This window comes from Micromys minutus (assembly GCF_963924665.1).
Source record: "Micromys minutus genome assembly, chromosome: 9".
Taxonomy (NCBI): Eukaryota; Metazoa; Chordata; class Mammalia; order Rodentia; family Muridae; genus Micromys; species Micromys minutus.
In genome coordinates, this window is record NC_137978.1 from 2,312,501 (window position 1) to 2,337,500 (window position 25,000).

Below are 25,000 nucleotides of genomic sequence, written 5' to 3' on the forward strand. Positions count from 1 at the left end.
GTTAGATTTAGGGTTTAGGGTTTAAGGTTTATGGTTTAGGATTGTTTAAGGTTTAGGGTGGATTAGTTTTAGGAATTAGAGTTTAGTGTTATGGTTACGGTTAGTGTTAGGGTTAGGGTTAGGGTTAGGGTAATGGTTAGGGTTAGGGTTAGGGTTAGGGTTAGGGTAAGGGTTAGGGGTTAGTGTTAGGGTTAGGGTTAGGGTTAGGGTTAGGGTTAGGGTTAGGGTTAGGGTTATGGTTAGTGTTAGGATTAGGGTTTAGGGTTTAGTGTTTAGGGTTTAAGGTTTAGGGTTTAGGATTGTTTAAGATTTAGGGTGGTTTAGGTTAAGGGTTTAGGGTTTAGACTTTAGGATTGTTTAAAGTTTAGGGTTGTTTAGGGTATAGTGTTTAGGGTTAAAAGTTTAGGGTTGTTTAGGCTTTAGTGTTCAGTGTTTAGGTTTTTTTAAGTTTTAGTGTTTAAGGTTTAGGTTTTAGGGTTGTTTTGGGTTAATGTTTAGTGTTGTTTAGGGTATAGTGTTAATGGTTTAGGGTTTAGGTTTATTTAGGGTTTAGTGTTTAAGGTTTAGGGTATAGGGTTGTTTAGGGTTTAGTGTTTAGGGTTGTTTATGGTTTAGTGATTAGGGTTGTTTAGGGTTGTTTAGAGGTTAGTGTTTAGGGTTATTCAGGGTTTAGGATTTATGGTTGTTCAGGGAATAGGATTTAGGGATTAAGGTTAAGGAATTAGGGTTAGGGTTAGGGTTAGGGTTAGGGTTAGGGTTAGGGTTAAGGTTAGGGTTAGGGTTAGGGTTAGGGTTATGGTTAGTGTTAGGATTAGGGTTAGGGTTAGGGTCAGGGTTAGGTTTAGGTTTAGGGTTAGGGTTAGGGTTAGATTTAGGGTCAGGTTTAGGTTTATTGTTAGATTTAGGGTTTAGGGTTTAAGGTTTATGGTTTAGGATTGTTTAAGGTTTAGGGTGGATTAGGTTTAGGGTTTAGAGTTTAGTGTTATGGTTACGTTTAGTGTTAGGGTTAGGGTTAGGGTTAGGTTAGGGTTAGGGTTAGGGTTAGGGTAATGGTTAGGGTTAGAGTTAGGGTTAGGGTTAGGGTAAGGGTTAGGGGTTAGTGTTAGGGTTAGGGTTAGGGTTAGGGTTAGGGTTAAGTTTAGGGGTTAGGGTTAGTGTTAGTGTTAGGGTTATTATTAGGGGGTTAGGTTTACGTTTAGGATTAGTGTTAGGGTTAGAATTAGAAATAGGGTTAGTGTTAGGATTAGGGTCAGCATTAGGTTTAGGGTTAGGGTTAGGGTTAGGGTTAGGGTTAGGGTTAGGGTAAGGGTCAGGGAGGGTTTAGGGTTAGGGTTAGGGTTAGGGTTAGATTTAGAGTTAGGTTTATGTTTATTGTTAGATTTAGGATTTAGGGTCTAAGGTTTATGGTTTAGGATTGTTTAAGGTTTAGGGTGGATTAGGTTTAGGGTTTAGAGTTTAGTGTTATCGTTACGGTTAGGGTTAGGGTTAGGGTTAGGATTAGGGTTAAGGTTAGGGTTAAGATTAGGTTTAGAGTTAGGGTTAGGGTTAGGGTTAGGGTTAGGGTTAGGGTTAGTGTTAGGATTAGGGTTAGGGTTAGGGTTAGGGTAAGGGTTAGGGGTTAGGGTTAGGGTTATGGTTATTGTTAGGTTTAGGGTTTAGGGTTTAGTGTTTAGGGTTTAAGGTTTAGGGTTTAGGATTGTTTAAGATTTAGGGTGGTTTAGGTTAAGGGTTTAGGGTTTAGACTTTAAGATTGTTTAAGGTTTAGGGTTGTTTAGGGTAGTGTTTAGGGTTAAAAGTTTAGGGTTGTTTAGGCTTTAGTGTTTAGGGTTTAGGGTTGTTTAAGTTTTAGTGTTTAAGGTTTAGGTTTTAGGGTTGTTTTGGGTTAATGTTTAGTGTTGTTTAGGGTATAGTGTTAATGGTTTAGGGTTTAGGGTTATTTAGGGTTTAGTGTTTAAGGTTTAGGGTATAGGGTTCTTTAGGGTTTAGTGTTTAGGGTTGTTTATGGTTTAGTGATTAGGGTTGTTTAGGGTTGTTTAGGGTTGTTTAGAGGTTAGTGTTTAGAGTTATTCAGGATTTATGATTTAGGGTTGTTCAGGGTTTAGGATTTATGGTTGTTCAGGGTTTAGGATTTAGGGATTAAGGTTAAGGGGTTAGGGTTAGGTTTAGGGTTAGGGTTAGGGTTAGGGTTAGGGTTAGGGTTAGGGTTAAGGTTAGGGTTAGGGTTAGGGTTATGGTTAGTGTTAGGATTAGGGTTAGGGTTAGGGTCAGGGTAAGGTTTAGGGTTAGGGTTAGGGTTAGGGTTAGATTTAAGGTCAGGTTTAGGTTTATTGTTAGATTTAGGGTTTAGGGTTTAAGGTTTATGGTTTAGGATTGTTTAAGGTTTATGGTGGATTAGGTTTAGGGTTTAGAGTTTAGTGTTATGGTTACGTTTAGTGTTAGGGTTAGGGTTAGGGTTAGGTTAGGGTTAGGGTTAGGGTAATGGTTAGAGTTAGGGTTAGGGTTAGGGTTAGGGTAAGGGTTAGGGGTTAGTGTTAGGGTTAGGGTTAGGGTTAGGGTTAGGGTTAGGGTTAAGGTTAGAAGTTAGGGTTAGTGTTAGGGTTAGGGTTATTATTAGGGGGTTAGGTTTACGTTTAGGATTAGTGTTAGGGTTAGAATTAGAAATAGGGTTAGTGTTAGGATTAGGGTCAGGGTTAGGTTTAGGGTTAAAGTTAGGTTTAGGGTTAGGGTTAGGGTTAGGGTTAGGGTTAGATTTAGGGTTAGGTTTATGTTTATTGTTAGATTTAGGATTTAGGGTCTAAGGTTTATGGTTTAGGATTGTTTAAGGTTTAGGGTTGATTAGGTTTAGGGTTTAGAGTTTAGTGTTATGGTTACGGTTAGGGTTAGGGTTAGGGTTAGGATTAGGGTTAAGGTTAGGGTTAGGATTAGGTTTAGAGTTAGGGTTAGGGTTAGGGTTAGGGTTAGGGTTAGGGTTAGGGTTAGGATTAGGGTTAGGGTTAGGGTTAGGGTAAGGGTTAGGTGTTAGGGTTAGGGTTATGGTTATTTTTAGGTTTAGGGTTTAGGGTTTAGTGTTTAGGGTTTAAGGTTTAGGGTTTAGGATTGTTTAAGATTTAGGGTGGTTTAGGTTAAGGGTTTAGGGTTTAGACTTTAGGATTGTTTAAGGTTTAGGGTTGTTTAGGGTATAGTGTTTAGGGTTAAAAGTTTAGGGTTGTTTAGGCTTTAGTGTTTAGGGTTTAGGGTTGTTTAAGTTTTAGTGTTTAAGGTTTAGGTTTTAGGGTTGTTTTGGGTTAATGTTTAGTGTTGTTTAGGGTATAGTGTTAATGGTTTAGGGTTTAGGGTTATTTAGGGTTTAGTGTTTAAAGTTTAGGGTATAGGGTTGTTTAGGGTTTAGTGTTTAGGGTTGTTTATGGTTTAGTGATTAGGGTTGTTTAGGGTTGTTTAGAGGTTAGTGTTTAGGGTTATTCAGGATTTATGATTTAGGGTTGTTCAGGGTTTAGGATTTATGGTTGTTCAAGGTTTAGGATTTAGGGATTAAGGTTAAGGGGTTAGGGTTAGGTTTAGGGTTAGGGTTAGGGTTAGGGTTAGGGTTAGGGTTAGGGTTAGGGTTAGGGTTAAGGTTAGGGTTAGGGTTAGGGTTAGGGTTATGGTTAGTGTTAGGATTAGGGTTAGGGTTAGGGTCAGGGTAAGGTTTAGGGTTAGGGTTAGGGTAAGGGTTAGATTTAAGGTCAGGTTTAGGTTTATTGTTAGATTTAGGGTTTAGGGTTTAAGGTTTATGGTTTAGGATTGTTTAAGGTTTAGGGTGGATTAGGTTTACGGTTAAGAGTTTAGTGTTATGGTTATGGTTAGTGTTAGGGTTAGGGTTAGGGTTAGGGTTAGGGTTAGGGTTAGGGTAATGGTTAGGGTTAGGGTTAGGGTTAGGGTTAGGGTTAGGGTTTTGGTTTAGGGTTAGTGTTAGGGTTAGGGTTATTATTAGGGGGATAGGTTTAAGTTTAGGATTAGTGTTAGGGTTAGAATTAGAAATAGGGTTAGTGTAAGGATTAGGGTCAGGGTTAGGTTTAGGGTTAGGGTTAGGGTTAGGGTTAGGTTTAGGGTTAGGGTCAGGGAGGGTTTAGGGTTAGGGTTAGGGTTAGGGTTAGATTTAGGGTTAGGTTTAGGTTTATTGTTAGATTTAGGATTAAGGGTCTAAGGTTTATGGTTTAGGATTGTTTAAGGTTTAGGGTGGATTAGGTTTAGGGTTTAGAGTTTAGTGTTATGGTTACGGTTAGGGTTAGGGTTAGGGTTAGGATTAGGGTTAAGGTTAGGGTTAGGATTAGGTTTAGGGTTAGAGTTAGGGTTAGGGTTAGGGTTAGGGTTAGGGTTAGGATTAGGGTTAGTGTTAGGGTTAGGGTAAGGGTTAGGGGTTAGGGTTAGGGTTATGGTTATTGTTAGGTTTAGGGTTTAGGGTTTAGTGTTTAGGGTTTAAGGTTTAGGGTTTAGGATTGTTTAAGATTTAGAGTGGTTTAGGTTAAGGGTTTAGGGTTTAGAGTTTAGGATTGTTTAAGGTTTAGGGTTGTTTAGGGTATAGTGTTTAGGGTTAAAAGTTTAGGGTTATTTAGGGTTTAGTGTTTAGGGTTTAGGGTTTTTTAAGGTTTAGTGTTTAAGGTTTAGGTTTTAGGATTGTTTTGGGTTTAGTGTTTAGTGTTGTTTGGGGTATAGTGTTAATGGTTTAGGGTTTAGGGTTATTTAGGGTTTACTGTTTAAAGTTTAGGGTATAGGGTTTTAGGGTTTAGTGTTTAGGGTTGTTTATGGTTTAGTGATTAGGGTTGTTTAGGGTTGTTTAGAGGTTAGTGTTTAGGGTAATTCAGGGTTTATGATTTAGGGTTGTTCAGGGTTTAGGATTTATGGTTGTTCAGGGTTTAGGATTTAGGGATTAAGGTTAAGGGGTTAGGGTTAGGGTTAAGATAGGGTTAGGGTTAGGGTTAGGGTTAGGGTTAGGGTTAAGGTTAGGGTTAGGTTTAGGGTTAGGGTTATGGTTAGTGTTAGGATTAGGGTTAGGGTTAGGGTCAGGGTTAGGTTTAGGGTTAGGGTTAGGGTTAGGGTTAGATTTAGGGTTAGGTTTAGGTTTATTGTTAGATTTAGGGTTTAGGGTTTAAGGTTTATGGTTTAGGATTGTTTAAGGTTTAGGGTGGATTAGTTTTAGGAATTAGAGTTTAGTGTTATGGTTACGGTTAGTGTTAGGGTTAGGGTTAGGGTTAGGGTAATGGTTAGGGTTAGGGTTAGGGTTAGGGTTAGGGTAAGGGTTAGGGGTTAGTGTTAGGGTTAGGGTTAGGGTTAGGGTTAGGGTTAGGGTTAGGGTTAGGGTTATGGTTAGTGTTAGGATTAGGGTTTAGGGTTTAGTGTTTAGGGTTTAAGGTTTAGGGTTTAGGATTGTTTAAGATTTAGGGTGGTTTAGGTTAAGGGTTTAGGGTTTAGACTTTAGGATTGTTTAAAGTTTAGGGTTGTTTAGGGTATAGTGTTTAGGGTTAAAAGTTTAGGGTTGTTTAGGCTTTAGTGTTCAGTGTTTAGGTTTTTTTAAGTTTTAGTGTTTAAGGTTTAGGTTTTAGGGTTGTTTTGGGTTAATGTTTAGTGTTGTTTAGGGTATAGTGTTAATGGTTTAGGGTTTAGGTTTATTTAGGGTTTAGTGTTTAAGGTTTAGGGTATAGGGTTGTTTAGGGTTTAGTGTTTAGGGTTGTTTATGGTTTAGTGATTAGGGTTGTTTAGGGTTGTTTAGAGGTTAGTGTTTAGGGTTATTCAGGGTTTAGGATTTATGGTTGTTCAGGGAATAGGATTTAGGGATTAAGGTTAAGGAATTAGGGTTAGGGTTAGGGTTAGGGTTAGGGTTAGGGTTAGGGTTAAGGTTAGGGTTAGGGTTAGGGTTAGGGTTATGGTTAGTGTTAGGATTAGGGTTAGGGTTAGGGTCAGGGTTAGGTTTAGGTTTAGGGTTAGGGTTAGGGTTAGATTTAGGGTCAGGTTTAGGTTTATTGTTAGATTTAGGGTTTAGGGTTTAAGGTTTATGGTTTAGGATTGTTTAAGGTTTAGGGTGGATTAGGTTTAGGGTTTAGAGTTTAGTGTTATGGTTACGTTTAGTGTTAGGGTTAGGGTTAGGGTTAGGTTAGGGTTAGGGTTAGGGTTAGGGTAATGGTTAGGGTTAGAGTTAGGGTTAGGGTTAGGGTAAGGGTTAGGGGTTAGTGTTAGGGTTAGGGTTAGGGTTAGGGTTAGGGTTAAGTTTAGGGGTTAGGGTTAGTGTTAGTGTTAGGGTTATTATTAGGGGGTTAGGTTTACGTTTAGGATTAGTGTTAGGGTTAGAATTAGAAATAGGGTTAGTGTTAGGATTAGGGTCAGCATTAGGTTTAGGGTTAGGGTTAGGGTTAGGGTTAGGGTTAGGGTTAGGGTAAGGGTCAGGGAGGGTTTAGGGTTAGGGTTAGGGTTAGGGTTAGATTTAGAGTTAGGTTTATGTTTATTGTTAGATTTAGGATTTAGGGTCTAAGGTTTATGGTTTAGGATTGTTTAAGGTTTAGGGTGGATTAGGTTTAGGGTTTAGAGTTTAGTGTTATCGTTACGGTTAGGGTTAGGGTTAGGGTTAGGATTAGGGTTAAGGTTAGGGTTAAGATTAGGTTTAGAGTTAGGGTTAGGGTTAGGGTTAGGGTTAGGGTTAGGGTTAGTGTTAGGATTAGGGTTAGGGTTAGGGTTAGGGTAAGGGTTAGGGGTTAGGGTTAGGGTTATGGTTATTGTTAGGTTTAGGGTTTAGGGTTTAGTGTTTAGGGTTTAAGGTTTAGGGTTTAGGATTGTTTAAGATTTAGGGTGGTTTAGGTTAAGGGTTTAGGGTTTAGACTTTAAGATTGTTTAAGGTTTAGGGTTGTTTAGGGTAGTGTTTAGGGTTAAAAGTTTAGGGTTGTTTAGGCTTTAGTGTTTAGGGTTTAGGGTTGTTTAAGTTTTAGTGTTTAAGGTTTAGGTTTTAGGGTTGTTTTGGGTTAATGTTTAGTGTTGTTTAGGGTATAGTGTTAATGGTTTAGGGTTTAGGGTTATTTAGGGTTTAGTGTTTAAGGTTTAGGGTATAGGGTTCTTTAGGGTTTAGTGTTTAGGGTTGTTTATGGTTTAGTGATTAGGGTTGTTTAGGGTTGTTTAGGGTTGTTTAGAGGTTAGTGTTTAGAGTTATTCAGGATTTATGATTTAGGGTTGTTCAGGGTTTAGGATTTATGGTTGTTCAGGGTTTAGGATTTAGGGATTAAGGTTAAGGGGTTAGGGTTAGGTTTAGGGTTAGGGTTAGGGTTAGGGTTAGGGTTAGGGTTAGGGTTAAGGTTAGGGTTAGGGTTAGGGTTATGGTTAGTGTTAGGATTAGGGTTAGGGTTAGGGTCAGGGTAAGGTTTAGGGTTAGGGTTAGGGTTAGGGTTAGATTTAAGGTCAGGTTTAGGTTTATTGTTAGATTTAGGGTTTAGGGTTTAAGGTTTATGGTTTAGGATTGTTTAAGGTTTATGGTGGATTAGGTTTAGGGTTTAGAGTTTAGTGTTATGGTTACGTTTAGTGTTAGGGTTAGGGTTAGGGTTAGGTTAGGGTTAGGGTTAGGGTAATGGTTAGAGTTAGGGTTAGGGTTAGGGTTAGGGTAAGGGTTAGGGGTTAGTGTTAGGGTTAGGGTTAGGGTTAGGGTTAGGGTTAGGGTTAAGGTTAGAAGTTAGGGTTAGTGTTAGGGTTAGGGTTATTATTAGGGGGTTAGGTTTACGTTTAGGATTAGTGTTAGGGTTAGAATTAGAAATAGGGTTAGTGTTAGGATTAGGGTCAGGGTTAGGTTTAGGGTTAAAGTTAGGTTTAGGGTTAGGGTTAGGGTTAGGGTTAGGGTTAGATTTAGGGTTAGGTTTATGTTTATTGTTAGATTTAGGATTTAGGGTCTAAGGTTTATGGTTTAGGATTGTTTAAGGTTTAGGGTTGATTAGGTTTAGGGTTTAGAGTTTAGTGTTATGGTTACGGTTAGGGTTAGGGTTAGGGTTAGGATTAGGGTTAAGGTTAGGGTTAGGATTAGGTTTAGAGTTAGGGTTAGGGTTAGGGTTAGGGTTAGGGTTAGGGTTAGGGTTAGGATTAGGGTTAGGGTTAGGGTTAGGGTAAGGGTTAGGTGTTAGGGTTAGGGTTATGGTTATTTTTAGGTTTAGGGTTTAGGGTTTAGTGTTTAGGGTTTAAGGTTTAGGGTTTAGGATTGTTTAAGATTTAGGGTGGTTTAGGTTAAGGGTTTAGGGTTTAGACTTTAGGATTGTTTAAGGTTTAGGGTTGTTTAGGGTATAGTGTTTAGGGTTAAAAGTTTAGGGTTGTTTAGGCTTTAGTGTTTAGGGTTTAGGGTTGTTTAAGTTTTAGTGTTTAAGGTTTAGGTTTTAGGGTTGTTTTGGGTTAATGTTTAGTGTTGTTTAGGGTATAGTGTTAATGGTTTAGGGTTTAGGGTTATTTAGGGTTTAGTGTTTAAAGTTTAGGGTATAGGGTTGTTTAGGGTTTAGTGTTTAGGGTTGTTTATGGTTTAGTGATTAGGGTTGTTTAGGGTTGTTTAGAGGTTAGTGTTTAGGGTTATTCAGGATTTATGATTTAGGGTTGTTCAGGGTTTAGGATTTATGGTTGTTCAAGGTTTAGGATTTAGGGATTAAGGTTAAGGGGTTAGGGTTAGGTTTAGGGTTAGGGTTAGGGTTAGGGTTAGGGTTAGGGTTAGGGTTAGGGTTAAGGTTAGGGTTAGGGTTAGGGTTAGGGTTATGGTTAGTGTTAGGATTAGGGTTAGGGTTAGGGTCAGGGTAAGGTTTAGGGTTAGGGTTAGGGTAAGGGTTAGATTTAAGGTCAGGTTTAGGTTTATTGTTAGATTTAGGGTTTAGGGTTTAAGGTTTATGGTTTAGGATTGTTTAAGGTTTAGGGTGGATTAGGTTTACGGTTAAGAGTTTAGTGTTATGGTTATGGTTAGTGTTAGGGTTAGGGTTAGGGTTAGGGTTAGGGTTAGGGTTAGGGTAATGGTTAGGGTTAGGGTTAGGGTTAGGGTTAGGGTTAGGGTTTTGGTTTAGGGTTAGTGTTAGGGTTAGGGTTATTATTAGGGGGATAGGTTTAAGTTTAGGATTAGTGTTAGGGTTAGAATTAGAAATAGGGTTAGTGTAAGGATTAGGGTCAGGGTTAGGTTTAGGGTTAGGGTTAGGGTTAGGGTTAGGTTTAGGGTTAGGGTCAGGGAGGGTTTAGGGTTAGGGTTAGGGTTAGGGTTAGATTTAGGGTTAGGTTTAGGTTTATTGTTAGATTTAGGATTAAGGGTCTAAGGTTTATGGTTTAGGATTGTTTAAGGTTTAGGGTGGATTAGGTTTAGGGTTTAGAGTTTAGTGTTATGGTTACGGTTAGGGTTAGGGTTAGGGTTAGGATTAGGGTTAAGGTTAGGGTTAGGATTAGGTTTAGGGTTAGAGTTAGGGTTAGGGTTAGGGTTAGGGTTAGGGTTAGGATTAGGGTTAGTGTTAGGGTTAGGGTAAGGGTTAGGGGTTAGGGTTAGGGTTATGGTTATTGTTAGGTTTAGGGTTTAGGGTTTAGTGTTTAGGGTTTAAGGTTTAGGGTTTAGGATTGTTTAAGATTTAGAGTGGTTTAGGTTAAGGGTTTAGGGTTTAGAGTTTAGGATTGTTTAAGGTTTAGGGTTGTTTAGGGTATAGTGTTTAGGGTTAAAAGTTTAGGGTTATTTAGGGTTTAGTGTTTAGGGTTTAGGGTTTTTTAAGGTTTAGTGTTTAAGGTTTAGGTTTTAGGATTGTTTTGGGTTTAGTGTTTAGTGTTGTTTGGGGTATAGTGTTAATGGTTTAGGGTTTAGGGTTATTTAGGGTTTACTGTTTAAAGTTTAGGGTATAGGGTTTTAGGGTTTAGTGTTTAGGGTTGTTTATGGTTTAGTGATTAGGGTTGTTTAGGGTTGTTTAGAGGTTAGTGTTTAGGGTTATTCAGGGTTTATGATTTAGGGTTGTTCAGGGTTTAGGATTTATGGTTGTTCAGGGTTTAGGATTTAGGGATTAAGGTTAAGGGGTTAGGGTTAGGTTTAGGGTTAGGGTTAGAGTTAGGGTTAGTGTTAGGGCTAAGGTTAGGGTTAGGGTTAGGGTTATGGTTAGTGTTAGGATTAGGGTTAGAGTTAGGGTCAGGGTAAGGTTTAGGGTTAGGGTTAGGGTTAGGGTTAGATTTAAGGTCAGGTTTAGGTTTATTGTTAGATTTAGGGTTTAGGGTTTAAGGTTTATGGTTTAGGATTGTTTAAGGTTTAGGGTGGATTAGGTTTAGGGTTTAGAGTTTAGTGTTATGGTTACGTTTAGTGTTAGGGTTAAGGTTAGGGTTAGGTTAGGGTTAGGGTTAGGGTAATGGTTAGAGTTAGGGTTAGGGTTAGGGTTAGGGTAAGGGTTAGGGGTTAGTGTTAGGGTTAGGGTTAGGGTTAGGGTTAGGGTTAAGGTTAGGGGTTAGGGTTAGTGTTAGGGTTAGGGTTATTATTAGGGGGTTAGGTTTACGTTTAGGATCAGTGTTAGGGTTAGAATTAGAAATAGGGTTAGTGTTAGGATTAGGGTCAGGGTTAGGTTTAGGGTTAGGGTTAGGGTTAGGGTTAGGGTCAGGGAGGGTTTAGGGTTAGGGTTAGGGTTAGGGTTAGATTTAGGGTTAGGTTTATGTTTATTGTTAGATTTAGGATTTAGGGTCTAAGGTTTATGGTTTAGGATTGTTTAAGGTTTAGGGTTGATTAGGTTTAGGGTTTAGAGTTTAGTGTTATGGTTACAATTAGGGTTAGGGTTAGGGTTAGGATTAGGGTTAAGGTTAGGGTTAGGATTAGGTTTAGAGTTAGGGTTAGGGTTAGGGTTAGGGTTAGGGTTAGGGTTAGGGTTAGGGTTAGGATTAGGGTTAGGGTTAGGGTTAGGGTAAGGGTTAGGTGTTAGGGTTAGGGTTATGGTTATTTTTAGGTTTAGGGTTTAGGGTTTAGTGTTTAGGGTTTAAGGTTTAGGGTTTAGGATTGTTTAAGATTTAGGGTGGTTTAGGTTAAGGGTTTAGGGTTTAGACTTTAGGATTGATTAAGGTTTAGGGTTCTTTAGGGTATAGTGTTTAGGGTTAAAAGTTTAGGGTTGTTTAGGCTTTAGTGTTTAGGGTTTAGGGTTGTTTAAGTTTTAGTGTTTAAGGTTTAGGTTTTAGGGTTGTTTTGGGTTAATGTTTAGTGTTGTTTAGGGTATAGTGTTAATGGTTTAGGGTTTAGGGTTATTTAGGGTTTAGTGTTTAAAGTTTAGGGTATAGGGTTGTTTAGGGTTTAGTGTTTAGGGTTGTTTATGGTTTAGTGATTAGGTTTGTTTAGGGTTGTTTAGAGGTTAGTGTTTAGGGTTATTCAGGATTTATGATTTAGGGTTGTTCAGGGTTTAGGATTTATGGTTGTTCAAGGTTTAGGATTTAGGGATTAAGGTTAAGGGGTTAGGGTTAGGTTTAGGGTTAGGTTTAGGGTTAGGGTTAGGGTTAGGGTTAGGGTTAAGGTTAGGGTTAGGGTTAGGGTTAGGATTATGGTTAGTGTTAGGATTAGGGTTAGGGTTAGGGTCAGGGTAAGGTTTAGGGTTAGGGTTAGGGTAAGGGTTAGATTTAAGGTCAGGTTTAGGTTTATTGTTAGATTTAGGGTTTAGGGTTTAAGGTTTATGGTTTAGGATTGTTTAAGGTTTAGGTTGGATTAGGTTTACGGTTTAGAGTTTAGTGTTATGGTTATGGTTAGTGTTAGGGTTAGGGTTAGGGTTAGGGTTAGGGTTAGGGTTAGGGTAATGGTTAGGGTTAGGGTTAGGGTTAGGGTTAGGGTTAGGGTTTTGGGTTAGGGTTAGTGTTAGGGTTAGGGTTATTATTAGGGGGATAGGTTTAAGTTTAGGATTAGTGTTAGGGTTAGAATTAGAAATAGGGTTAGTGTAAGGATTAGGGTCAGGGTTAGGTTTAGGGTTAGGGTTAGGGTTAGGGTTAGGTTCAGGGTTAGGGTCAGGGAGGGTTTAGGGTTAGGGTTAGGGTTAGGGTTAGATTTAGGGTTAGGTTTAGGTTTATTGTTAGATTTAGGATTTAGGGTCTAAGGTTTATGGTTTAGGATTGTTTAAGGTTTAGGGTGGATTAGGTTTAGGGTTTAGAGTTTAGTGTTATGGTTACGGTTAGGGTTAGGGTTAGGGTTAGGGTTAGGATTAGGGTTAAGGTTAGGGTTAGGATTAGGTTTAGGGTTAGAGTTAGGGTTAGGGTTAGGGTTAGGGTTAGGGTTAGGATTAGGGTTAGTGTTAGGGTTAGGGTAAGGGTTAGGGGTTAGGGTTAGGGTTATGGTTATTGTTAGGTTTAGGGTTTAGGGTTTAGTGTTTAGGGTTTAAGGTTTAGGGTTTAGGATTGTTTAAGATTTAGAGTGGTTTAGGTTAAGGGTTTAGGGTTTAGAGTTTAGGATTGTTTAAGGTTTAGGGTTGTTTAGGGTATAGTGTTTAGGGTTAAAAGTTTAGGGTTATTTAGGGTTTAGTGTTTAGGGTTTAGGGTTTTTTAAGGTTTAGTGTTTAAGGTTTAGGTTTTAGGATTGTTTTGGGTTTAGTGTTTAGTGTTGTTTAGGGTATAGTGTTAATGGTTTAGGGTTTAGGGTTATTTAGGGTTTAGTGTTTAAAGTTTAGGGTATAGGGTTTTAGGGTTTAGTGTTTAGGGTTGTTTATGGTTTAGTGATTAGGGTTGTTTAGGGTTGTTTAGAGGTTAGTGTTTAGGGTTATTCAGGGTTTATGATTTAGGGTTGTTCAGGGTTTAGGATTTATGGTTGTTCAGGGTTTAGGATTTAGGGATTAAGGTTAAGGGGTTAGGGTTAGGTTTAGGGTTAGGGTTAGGGTTAGGGTTAGGGTTAGGGTTACGGCTAAGGTTAGGGTTAGGGTTAGGGTTATGGTTAGTGTTAGGATTAGGGTTAGGGTTAGGGTCAGGGTAATGTTTAGGGTTAGGGTTAGGGTTAGGGTTAGATTTAAGGTCAGGTTTAGGTTTATTGTTAGATTTAGGGTTTAGGGTTTAAGGTTTATGGTTTAGGATTGTTTAAGGTTTAGGGTGGATTAGGTTTAGGGTTTAGAGTTTAGTGTTATGGTTACGTTTAGTGTTAGGGTTAGGGTTAGGGTTAGGTTAGGGTTAGGGTTAGGGTAATGGTTAGAGTTAGGGTTAGGGTTAGGGTTAGGGTAAGGGTTAGGGGTTAGTATTAGGGTTAGGGTTAGGGTTAGGGTTAAGGTTAGGAGTTAGGGTTAGTGTTAGGGTTAGGGTTATTATTAGGGGGTTAGGTTTACGTTTAGGATTAGTGTTAGGGTTAGAATTAGAAATAGGGTTAGTGTTAGGATTATGGTCAGGGTTAGGTTTAGGGTTAGGGTTAGGGTTAGGGTCAGGGAGGGTTTAGGGTTAGGGTTAGGGTTAGGGTTAGATTTAGGGTTAGGTTTATGTTTATTGTTAGATTTAGGATTTAGGGTCTAAGGTTTATGGTTTAGGATTGTTTAAGGTTTAGGGTTGATTAGGTTTAGGGTTTAGAGTTTAGTGTTATGGTTACGGTTAGGGTTAGGGTTAGGGTTAGGATTAGGGTTAAGGTTAGGGTTAGGATTAGGTTTAGAGTTAGGGTTAGGGTTAGGGTTAGGGTTAGGGTTAGGGTTAGGGTTAGGATTAGGGTTAGGGTTAGGGTTAGGGTAAGGGTTAGGTGTTAGGGTTAGGGTTATGGTTATTTTTAGGTTTAGGGTTTAGGGTTTAGTGTTTAGGGTTTAAGGTTTAGGGTTTAGGATTGTTTAAGATTTAGGGTGGTTTAGGTTAAGGGTTTAGGGTTTAGACTTTAGGATTGTTTAAGGTTTAGGGTTCTTTAGGGTATAGTGTTTAGGGTTAAAAGTTTAGGGTTGTTTAGGCTTTAGTGTTTAGGGTTTAGGGTTGTTTAAGTTTTAGTGTTTAAGGTTTAGGTTTTAGGGTTGTTTTGGGTTAATGTTTAGTGTTGTTTAGGGTATAGTGTTAATGGTTTAGGGTTTAGGGTTATTTAGGGTTTAGTGTTTAAAGTTTAGGGTATAGGGTTGTTTAGGGTTTAGTGTTTAGGGTTGTTTATGGTTTAGTGATTAGGGTTGTTTAGGGTTGTTTAGAGGTTAGTGTTTAGGGTTATTCAGGATTTATGATTTAGGGTTGTTCAGGGTTTAGGATTTATGGTTGTTCAAGGTTTAGGATTTAGGGATTAAGGTTAAGGGGTTAGGGTTAGGTTTAGGGTTAGGGTTAGGGTTAGGGTTAGGGTTAGGGTTAGGGTTAAGTTTAGGGTTAGGGTTAGATTTAAGGTCAGGTTTAGGTTTATTGTTAGATTTAGGGTTTAGGGTTTAAGGTTTATGGTTTAGGATTGTTTAAGGTTTAGGGTGGATTAGGTTTACGGTTTAGAGTTTAGTGTTATGGTTATGGTTAGTGTTAGGGTTAGGGTTAGGGTTAGGGTTAGGGTTAGGATAATGGTTAGGGTTAGGGTTAGGGTTAGGTTTAGGGTTAGGGTTTTGGGTTAGGGTTAGTGTTAGGGTTAGGGTTATTATTAGGGGGTTAGGTTTAAGTTTAGGATTAGTGTTAGGGTTAGAATTAGAAATAGGGTTAGTGTAAGGATTATGGTCATGGTTAGGTTTAGGGTTAGGGTTAGGGTTAGGGTTAGGGTTAGGTTTAGGGTTAGGGTCAGGGAGGGTTTAGGGTTAGGGTTAGGGTTAGGGTTAGATTTAGGGTTAGGTTTAGGTTTATTGTTAGATTTAGGATTTAGGGTCTAAGGTTTATGGTTTAGGATTGTTTAAGTTTTATGGTGGATTAGGTTTAGGGTTTAGAGTTTAGTGTTATGGTTACGGTTAGGGTTAGGGTTAGGGTTAGGGTTAGGGTTAGGATTAGGGTTAAGGTTAGGGTTAGGATTAGGTTTAGGGTTAGAGTTAGGGTTAGGGTTAGGGTTAGGGTTAGGATTAGGGTTAGGGTTAGGGTTAGGGTAAGGGTTAGGGGTTAGGGTTAGGGTTATGGTTATTGTTAGGTTTAGGATTTAGGGTTTAGTGTTTAGGGTTTAAGGTTTAGGGTTTAGGATTGTTTAAGATTTAGAGTGGTTTAGGTTAAGGGTTTAGGGTTTAGAGTTTAGGATTGTTTAAGGTTTAGGGTTGTTTAGGGTATAGTGTTTAGGGTTAAAAGTTTAGGGTTATTTAGGGTTTAGTGTTTAGGGTTTAGGGTTGTTTAAGGTTTAGTGTTTAAGCTTTATGTTTTAGGGTTGTTTTGGGTTTAGTGTTTAGTGTTGTTTAGGGTATAGTGTTAATGTTTTAGGGTTTAGGGTTATTTAGGGTTTAGTGTTTACAGTTTAGGGTATAGGGTTTTAGGGTTTAGTGTTTAGTGTTGTTTATGGTTTAGTGATTAGGGTTGTTTAGGGTTGTTTAGAGGTTAGTGTTTAGGGTTATTCAGGGTTTATGATTTAGGGTTGTTCAGGGTTTAGGATTTATGGTTGTTCAGGGTTTAGGATTTAGGGATTAAGGTTAAGGGGTTAGGGTAAGGGTTAGGGTTAGGGTTAGCATTAGGGTTAGAGTTAGGGTTAGAGTTAGGGTTATGGGGTTATATTAGGCTTAAGGTTAGGGTTAGGGTTATGGGGTTAAGGTTAGGGTTGGGGTTAGGGTTAGGTTTAGGTTTAGGGTTAGGGTTAGGGTTATGGTTATTCTTAGATTTATGGTTTAAAATTTAGGGTTTATGGTTTAAGGTTTAGGTTTTGGATTGTTTAAGTTTTAGGGTGGTTTAGGTTTAGGGTACAGAATTTAGCGTTTAAGATTGTTTAATGGTTAGGGTTGTTTAGGTTTTAGCGTTTAGAGTTGTTTAGGGTTTTTTTGGGTTGTTTATAATTTAGTGTTGAGGGTTGTTCAGGATTTATGATTTAGAATATTTTAAGGTTTAGGGTTTAAGGTTGTATAGTGTTTTAGGGTTTAGGGTATAATGTTTAGGGTTAAGGGTTTAGGGTTATTTAGGGTATAGTGTTAATGGTTTTAGGGTTTAGGCTTGTTTAGGGTTTAGTGTTTAGGGTTTAGGGTTTAGGGTTTAGGGTTTTTTAGCGTTTAGTGTTTATAGTTTAGGGTTTAGGGTGCTTTTGGAATTAGTGTTTAGGGTTTTTCGGGGTTTAGGGTTTAGGATTTAGGGTGTTAGGGTTAGTGTTAGGGTTAGGTTTAAGGTTAAGGTGAGGGTTAGGGTGAGGGTTAAGGTTAGGGTTAGGGTTAAGGTTAGTGTTAGTGTTAGAATAAGGGTTAGGGTTAGGGATAGGGTTAGGGTTAGGGTTAGGGTTAGGGTTAAGGTTATTGTTAGGGTTAGGGTTAGGGTTAGGGGTTTGGGTTAGGGTTAGTGTTAGGGGTTTAAGGTTAAGGTTAGGGTTAGGGTTAGGGTTAGGGTTAGGTTTAGTGTTAGGGTTATTATTAGGGGTTTAGGTTTTAGTTTAGGATTAGTGTTAGGGTTAGAATTAGAAATAGGGTTAGTGTTAGGATTAGGGTCAGGGTTAGGTTTAGAAATATGGTTAGGGTTAGGGTTAAGGGTAGGGTTAGGGTTAGGGTTAGAATTAAAGTTTAGGGTTTAGTGTTAGGATTAGGGATAGTGTGAGGTTTAAGGTTAGGTTTAGGGTTAGGGTTAGGGTTAGTGTTTGGGTTATGATTAGTGTTAGGATTAGGATTAGGGTCAGGGTCAGGTTTATGTTTAGGGTTAGGGTTAGGGTTAGGGTTAGATTTAGGGTTAGGTATAGGTTTATTGTTAGATTTAGGGTTTAGGGTTTAAGGTTTATGGTTTAGGATTGTTTAAGGTTTAGGGTGGATTAGGTTTAGGGTTTAAAGTTTAGTATTATGGTTACGGTTAGGGTTAGGGTTAGGGTTAGAGTTAGGGTTAGGGTTAGGGTTAGGGTTAGTGGTTAGGGTTAGGGTTAGTGTTAGGGGTTAGGGGTTAGTGTTAGGGTTAGGGTTAGGGTTAGGGTTAGGGTTAGGGTTAGGGTTAGGTTTAGTGTTAGGGTTATTATTAGGGGGTTAGGTTTTAGTTAAGGATTAGTGTTAGGGTTAGAATTAGAAATAGGGTTAGTGTTAGGATTAGGGTCAGGGTTATGTTTAGGGATAGGGTTAGGGTTAGGGTTAAGGGTAAGGTTAGGGTTAGGATTAGATTTAAAGTTTAGGGTTAAGTGTGAGGATTAGGGATAGTGTGAGGTTTAGGGTAAGGTTTAGGGTTAGGGTTAGGGTTAGTGTTTGGGTTATGATTAGTTTTAGGATTAGGGTTAGGGTTAGGGTCAGGTTTAGGTTTAGGGTTAGGGTTAGGGTTAGGGTTATATTTAAGATTAGGTTTAGGTTTATTGTTAGATTTAGGGTTTAGGGTTTAAGGATTATGGTTTAGGATTGTTTAAGGTTTAGGGTGTTTTAGGTTTAGGGTTTAGAGTTTAGTATTATGGTTACGGTTAGGGTTAGGGTTAGGGTTAGAGTTAGGGTTAGGGTTAGGGTTAGGGTTAGGGTTAAGATTAGGGTTAGTGTTAGGGTTAGGGTTATGGTTAGTGTTAGGATTAGTGTTAGGTTTAGGGTCAGGGTTAGGTTTAGGGTTAGGGATAGGGTTAGGGTTAGATTTAGGGTTAGGTTTAGGTTTATTGTTAGATTTAGGGTTTAGGGTTTAAGGTTTATGGTTTAGGATTGTTTAAGGTTTAGGGTGGATTAGGTTTAGGGTTTAGAGTTTAGTGTTATGGTTACGGTTAGGGTTAGGGTTAGGGATGGGGTTATGGTTAGGGTTAGGGTTATGGTAAGGGTTAGGGTTAGGGTTAGGGTTAGGGTTAGGGTAAAAGTTAGGGGGTTAGTGTTAGGGTTTGGGTTAGGGTTAGGGTTAGGGTTAGGTTAGGGTTAGGGTTAGGGTTAGGGTTAGGGGTTAGTGTTAGTGTTACGGTTAGGGTTATTATTAGGGGGTTAGGTTTAAGTTTAGGATTACTGTTAGGGTTAGAATTAGAAATAGGTTTAGTGTTAGGATTAGGGTCAGGGTTAGGTTTAGGGTTAGGGTTAGGGTTAGGGTTAGGGTTAGGGTCAGGGAGGGTTTAGGGTTAGGGTTAGATTTAGGGTTAGGTTTAGGTTTATTGTTAGATTTAGGGTTTAGGGTCTACGGTTTATGGTTTAGGATTGTTTAAGTTTTAGGGTGGTTTAGGTTTAGGGTTTAGAGGTTAGTGTTATGGTTAAGGTTAGGGTTAGGGTTAGGGTTAGGGTTAGGATTAGGGTTAAGGTTAGGGTTAGGGTTAGGTTTAGGGTTAGGGTTAGGGTTAGGGTTAGGGTTAGGGTTACGGTTAGGGTTAGGGTTAGGGTTAGGTTTAGGGTTAGGGTTAAAGTTAGGGTTAGGGTAAGGTTTAGGGGTTAGTGTTAAGGTTATGGTTAAGGTTAGGGTTAGGGTTAAGGTTAGGGTTAGGGTTAGGGTTAGTGTTAAGGTTAGGGTTAAGGTTAGGGTTAGGGTAAGGTTAGGGTTAGGGTTAGGGTTAGGGTTAGGGGTTAGGGTTAGGGTTAGTGTTAGGGGTTAGGGGTTAGGGTTAGGGTTAGGGTTAGGGTTAGGGTTAGGGTTAGGGTTAGGGTGAGGGTTAGGGTTAGGGTTATGTGGTTATGTTAGGCTTAAGGTTAGGGTTAGGGTGATGGGGTTAAGGTTAGGGTTGGGGTTAGGGTTAGGTTTAGGTTTAGGGTTAGGGTTAGGGTTATGGTTATTCTTAGATTTATGGTTTAAAATTTAGGGTTTATGGTTTAAGGTTTAGGGTTTAGGATTGTTTAAATTTTAGGGTGGTTTAGGTTTAGGGTATAGGGTTTAGCGTTTAAGATTGTTTAATATTTAGGGTTGTTTAGGTTTTAGCGTTTAGAGTTGTTTAGGGTTTTTTAGGTTTGTTTATGATTTAGTGTTTAGGGTTGTTCAGGATTTATGATTTAGGATATTTTAAGGTTTAGGGTTTAAGGTTGTATAGTGTTTTAGGGTTTAGTGTATAATGTTTAGGGTTAAGGGTTTAGGGTTGATTAGGGTATAGTGTTAATGATTTTAGGGTTTAGGCTTGTTTAGTGTTTAGTGTTTAGGGTTTAGGGTTTAGGGTTTTTTAGCGTTTAGTGTTTAGAGTTTAGGGTTTAGGGTGCTTTTGGAATTAGTTTTAGGGTTTTTCGGGGTTTAGGGTTTAGGATTTAGGGTGTTAGGGTTAGTGTTAGGGTTAGGTTTAAGGTTAAGGTGAGGGTTAGGGTGAGGGTTAAGGTTAGGGTTAGGGTTAAGGTTAGTGTTAGTGTTAGGGTAAGGGTTAGGGTTAGGGATAGGGTTAGGGTTAGGGTTAGGGTTAGGGTTAAGGTTAGGGTTAGGGTTAGGGTTAGGGTTAGGGGTTAGTGTTAGGGTTAGTGTTAGGGGTTATGGGTTAGTGTTAGGGTTAGGGTTAGGGTTAGGGTTAGGGTTAGGTTTAGTGTTAGGGTTATTATTAGGGGGTTAGGTTTTAGTTTAGGATTAGTGTTAGGGTTAGAATTAGAAATAGGGTTAGTGTTAGGATTAGGGTCAGGGTTAGGTTTAGGGATATGGTTAGGGTTAGGGTTAAAGGTAGAGTTAGGGTTAGGGTTAGATTTAAAGTTCAGGGTTTAGTGTTAGGATTAGGGATAGTGTGAGGTTTAGGGTTAGGTTTAGAGTTAGGGTTAGGTTTAGTGTTTGGGTTATGATTAGTGTTATTATTAGGGTTAGGGTTAGGGTCAGGTTTAGGTTTAAAGTTAGGGATAGGGTTAGGGTTAGATTTAGGGTTAGGTTTAGGTTTATTGTTAGATTTAGGGTTTAGGATTTAAGGTTTAAGGTTTAGGATTGTTTAAGGTTTAGGGTAGATTAGGTTTAGGGTTTAGACTTTAGTATTATGGTTACGGTTAGGGTTAGGGTTAGGGTTAGAGTTAGGGTTAGGGTTAGGGTTAGGGTTAGGGTTAGGGTTAAGGTTAGGGTTAATGTTAGGGTTAGGGTTAGGGTAAAAGTTAGGGGGTTAGTGTTAGGGTTAGGGTTAGGGTTAGGGTTAGGGTTAGGGTTAGGTTAGGGTTAGGGTTAGGGTTAGGGTTAGGGTTAGGGGTTAGTGTTAGTGTTAGGGTTAGGGTTATTATTAGGGGGTTAGGTTTAAGTTTAGGATTAGTGTTAGGGTTAGAATTAGAAATAGGGTTAGTGTTAGGATTTGGGTCAGGATTAGGTTCAGGGTTAGGGTTAGGGTTAGGGTTAGGGTTAGGGTCAGGGAGGGTTTAGGTTTAGGATTAGGGTTAGGGTTAGATTTAGGGTTAGGTTTAGGTTTATTGTTAGATTTAGGATTTAGGGTCTAAGGTTTATGGTTTAGGATTGTTTAAGGTTTAGGGTGGATTAGGTTTAGGGTTTAGAGTTTAGTGTTATGGTTACGGTTAGGGTTAGGGTTAGGGTTAGGGTTAGGGTTAGGGTTAGGGTTAGGGTTAGGGTAATGGTCAGGGTTAGGGTTAGGGTTAGGGTAAGGGTTAGGGGTTAGTGTTAGGGTTAGGGTTAGGGTTAGGGTTAGGGTTAGGGTTAGGGTTAGGATTATGGTTATTCTTAGATTTATGGTTTAAAATTTAGGGTTTATGGTTTAAGGTTTAGGGTTTAGGATTGTTTAAGTTTTAGGGTGGTTTATGTTTAGGGTATAGGGTTTAGCGTTTAAGATTGTTTAATGTTTAGGGTTGTTTAGGTTTAGTGTTTAGAGTTGTTTAGGGTTTTTTAGGGTTGTTTATGATTTAGTGTTTAGGGTTGTTCAGGATTTATGATTTAGGATATTTTAAGGTTTAGGGTTTAAGGTTGTATAGTGTTTTAGGGTTTAGGGTATAATGTTTAGTGTTAAGGGTTTAGGGTTGTTTAGGGTATAGTGTTAATGGTTTTAGGGTTTAGGCTTGTTTAGGGTTTAGTGTTTAGGGTTTAGGGTTTAGGGTTTTTTAGCGTTTAGTGTTTATAGTTTAGGGTTTAGGGTGCTTTTGGAATTAGTGTTTAGGGTTTTTCGGGGTTTAGGGCTTAGGATTTAGGGAGTAAGGGTTAGTGTTAGGGTTAGGTTTAGGGTTAAGGTGAGGGTTAGGGTGAGGGTTAAGGTTAGGGTTAGGGTTAATGTTAGTGTTAGTGTTAGAATAAGGGTTAGGGTTAGGGATAGGTTTATGGTTAGGGTTAGGGTTAGGGTTAAGGTTAGGGTTAGGGTTAGGGTTAGGGTTAGGGGTTTGGGTTAGGGTTAGTGTTAGGGGTTAGGGGTTAGTGTTAGGGTTAGGGTTAGGGTTAGGGTTAGGGTTAGGTTTAGTGTTAGGGTTATTATTAGGGTGTTAGGTTTTAGTTTAGGATGAGTGTTAGGGTTAGAATTAGAAATAGGGTTAGTGTTAGGATTAGGGTCAGGGTTAGGTTTAGAAATATGGTTAGGGTTAGGGTTAAGGGTAGGGTTAAAGTTAGGGATAGAATTAAAGTTTAGGGTTTAGTGTTAGGATTAGGGATAGTGTGAGGTTTAGGGTTACGTTTAGGGTTAGGTTTAGGGTTAGTGTTTGGGTTATGATTAGTGTTAGGATTAGGATTAGGGTTAGGGTAAGGTTTATGTTTAGGGTTAGGGTTAGGGTTAGGGTTAGGGTTAGATTTAGGGTTAGGTTTAGGTTTATTGTTAGATTTAGGGTTTAGGGTTTAAGGTTTATGGTTTAGGATTGTTTAAGTTTAAGGGTGGATTAGGTTTAGGGTTTAGAGTTTAGTATTATGGTTACGGTTATGGTTAGGGTTAGGGTTAGAGTTAGGGTTAGGGTTAGGGTTAGGGTTAGGGTTAAGGTTAGGGTTAGTGTTAGGGTTAGGGTTATGGTTAGTGTTAGGATTAGGGTTAGGGTTAGGGTCAGGGTTAGGTTTAGGGTTAGGGATAGGGTTTGGGTTAGATATAGGGTTAGGTTTAGGTTTATTGTTAGATTTAGGGTTTAGGGTTTAAGGTTTATGGTTTTGGATTGTTTAAAGTTTAGGGTGGATTAGGTTTAGGGTTTAGAGTTTAGTGTTATGGTTACGGTTAGGGTTAGAGTTAGGGATGGAGTTAGGTTTAGGGTTAGGGTTATGGTAAGGGTTAGGTTTAGGGTTAGGGTTAGGGTTAGGGTAAAAGTTAGGGGGTTAGTGTTAGGGTTTGTGTTAGGGTTAGGGTTAGGGTTAGGGTTAGGGTTAGGTTAGGGTTAGGGTTAGGGTTAGGGTTAGGGTTAGGTTAGGGTTAGGGTTAGGGTTAGGGTTAGGGTTAGGTTTAAGGGTTAGGGTTAGTGAAAGGGTTAGGGTTATAATTAGGGGGTTAGGTTTAAGTTTATGATTAGTGTTAGGGTTAGAATTAGAAATAGGGTTAGTGTTAGGATTAGGGTCAGTGTTAGGTTTAGGGTTAGGGTTAGGGTTAGGGTCAGGCAGGGTTTAGGGTTAGGGTTAGGGTTAGGGTTAGATTTAGGGTTAGGTTTAGGTTTATTGTTAGATTTAGGATTTAGGGTCTAAGGTTTATGGTTTAGGATTGTTTAAGGTTTAGGGTGGATTAGGTTTAGGGTTTAGAGTTTAGTGTTATGGTTACGGTTAGGGTTAGGATTAGGGTTAGGATTAGGGTTAAGATTAGGGTTAGGATTAGGTTTAGGGTTAGGGATAGGGTTAGCGTTAGGGTTAGGGTTAGGGTTAGGGTTAGGGTTAGGATTAGGTTTAGGGTTAGGGTTACGGTTAGGGTTAGGGTTAGGGTTAGGATTAGGGTTAAGGTTAGGGTTATGTTTAGGTTTAGGGTTAGGGTTAGGGTTAGAGTTAGGGTTAGGTTTAGGATTAGGGTTAGGGTTAGGTTTAGGGTAAGGGTTAGGGGTTAGGGTTAGGGTTATGGTTATTGTTAGGTTTAGGGTTTAGAGTTTAGTGTTTACGGTTTAAGGTTTAGGGTTTAGGATTGTTTATGATTTAGGGTGGTTTAGGTTAAGGGTTTAGGGTTTAGAGTTTAGGATTGTTTAAGGTTTAGGTTTGTTTAAGGTATAGTGTTTAGGGTTAAAAGTTTAGGGTTGTTTAGGGTTTAGTGATTAGGGTTTAGGGTTGTTTAAGGTTTAGTGTTTAAGGTTTAGGTTTTAGGGTTGTTTTGGGTTTAGTGTTTAGTGTTGTTTAGGGTATAGTGTTAATGGTTTAGGGTTTAGGGTTATTTAGGGTTTAGTGTTTAAGGTTTAAGGTATAGGGTTGTTTAGGGTTTAGTGTTTAGGGTTGTTTATGGTTTAGTGATTAGGGTTGTTTAGGGTTGTTTAGAGGTTAGTGTTTAGGGTTATTCAGGGTTTATGATTTAGGGTTGTTCAGGGATTAGGATTTATGGTTGTTCAGGGTTTAGGATTTAGGGATTAAGGTTAAGGGGTTAGGGTTAGGGTTAGGGTTAGGGTTAGCATTAGGGTTAGAGTTAGGGTTAGAGTTAGGGTTATGGGGTTATGTTAGGCTTAAGGTTAGGGTTAGGGTTATGGGGTTAAGGTTAGGGTTGGGGTTAGGGTTAGGTTAGGTTTAGGGTTAGGGTTAGGGTTATGGTTATTCTTAGATTTATTGTTTAAAATTTAGGGTTTATGGTTTAAGGTTTAGGATTTAGGATTGTTTAAGTTTTAGGGTGGTTTAGGTTTAGGGTATAGAATTTAGCGTTTCAGATTGTTTAATGGTTAGGGTTGTTTAGGTTTTAGCGTTTAGAGTTGTTTAGGGTTTTTTAGGGTTGTTTATGATTTTGTGTAGGGTTGTTCAGGATTTATGATTTAGGATATTTTAAGGTTTAGGGTTTAAGGTTGTATAGTGTTTTAGGGTTTAGGGTATAATGTTTAGTGTTAAGGGTTTAGGGTTGTTTAGGGTATAGTGTTAATGGTTTTAGGGTTTAGGCTTGTTTAGGGTTTAGTGTTTAGGGTTTAGGGTTTAGGGTTTTTTAGTGTTTAGTGTTTATAGTTTAGGGTTTAGGGTGCTTTTGGAATTAGTGTTTAGGGTTTTTCGGGGTTTAGGGTTTAGGATTTAGGGTGTTAGGGTTAGTGTTAGGGTTAGGTTTAGGGTTAAGGTGAGGGTTAGGGTGAGGGTTAAGGTTAGGGTTAGGGTTAAGGTTAGTGTTAGTGTTAGGGTAAGGGTTAGGGTTAGGGATAGGGTTAGGGTTTGGGTTAGGGTTAGGGTTAAGGTTAGGGTTAGGGTTACGGTTAGGGTTAGGTTTAGGGTTAGGCTTAGGGTTAGGGTTAGGGGTTAGGGTTAGGGTTAGTGTTAGGGGTTAGGGGTTAGTGTTAGGGTTACGGTTAGGGTTAGGGTTAGGGTTAGGTTTAGTGTTAGGGTTATTATTAGGGGGTTAGGTTTTAGTTAAGGATTAGTGTTAGGGTTAGATTTAGAAATAGGGTTAGTGTTAGGATTAGGGTCAGTGTTAGGTTTAGAAATAGGGTTAGGGTTAGGGTTAAGGGTAGGGTTAGGGTTAGGATTAGATTTAAAGTTTAGGGTTTAGTGTTAGGATTAGGAATAGTGTGAGGTTTAGGGTTAGGTTTAGGGTTAGCGTTAGGGTTAGTGTTTGGGTTATGATTAGTGTTAGGATTAGGGTTAGGGTTAGGGTCAGGTTTAGGTTTAGGGTTAGGGTTAGAATTAGGGTTAGATTTAGGGTTAGGTTTAGGTTTATTGTTAGATTTAGGGTTTAGGGTTTAAGGTTTATGGTTTAGGATTGTTTAAGGTTTAGGGTGGATTAGGTTTAGGGTTTAAAGTTTAGTATTATGGTTACGGTTAGGGTTAGGGTTAGGGTTAGAGTTAGGTTTAGGGTTATTGTTAGGGTTAGGGTTAGGGTTAAGGTTAGGGTTAGTGTTAGGTTTAGGGTTATGGTTAGTGTTAGGATTAGGGTTAGGGTTAGGGTCAGGGTTAGGTTTAGGGTTAGGGATAGGGTTAGTTTTAGATTTAGGGTTAGGTTTAGGTTTATTGTTAGATTTAGGGTTTAGGGTTTAAGGTTTATGGTTTAGGATTGTTTAAGGTTTAGGGTAGATTAGGTTTAGGGTTTAGAGTTTAGTGTTATGGTTACGGTGAGGGTTAGGGTTAGGGAATGGGTTAGGGTTAGGGTTAGGGTTATGGTAAGGGTTAG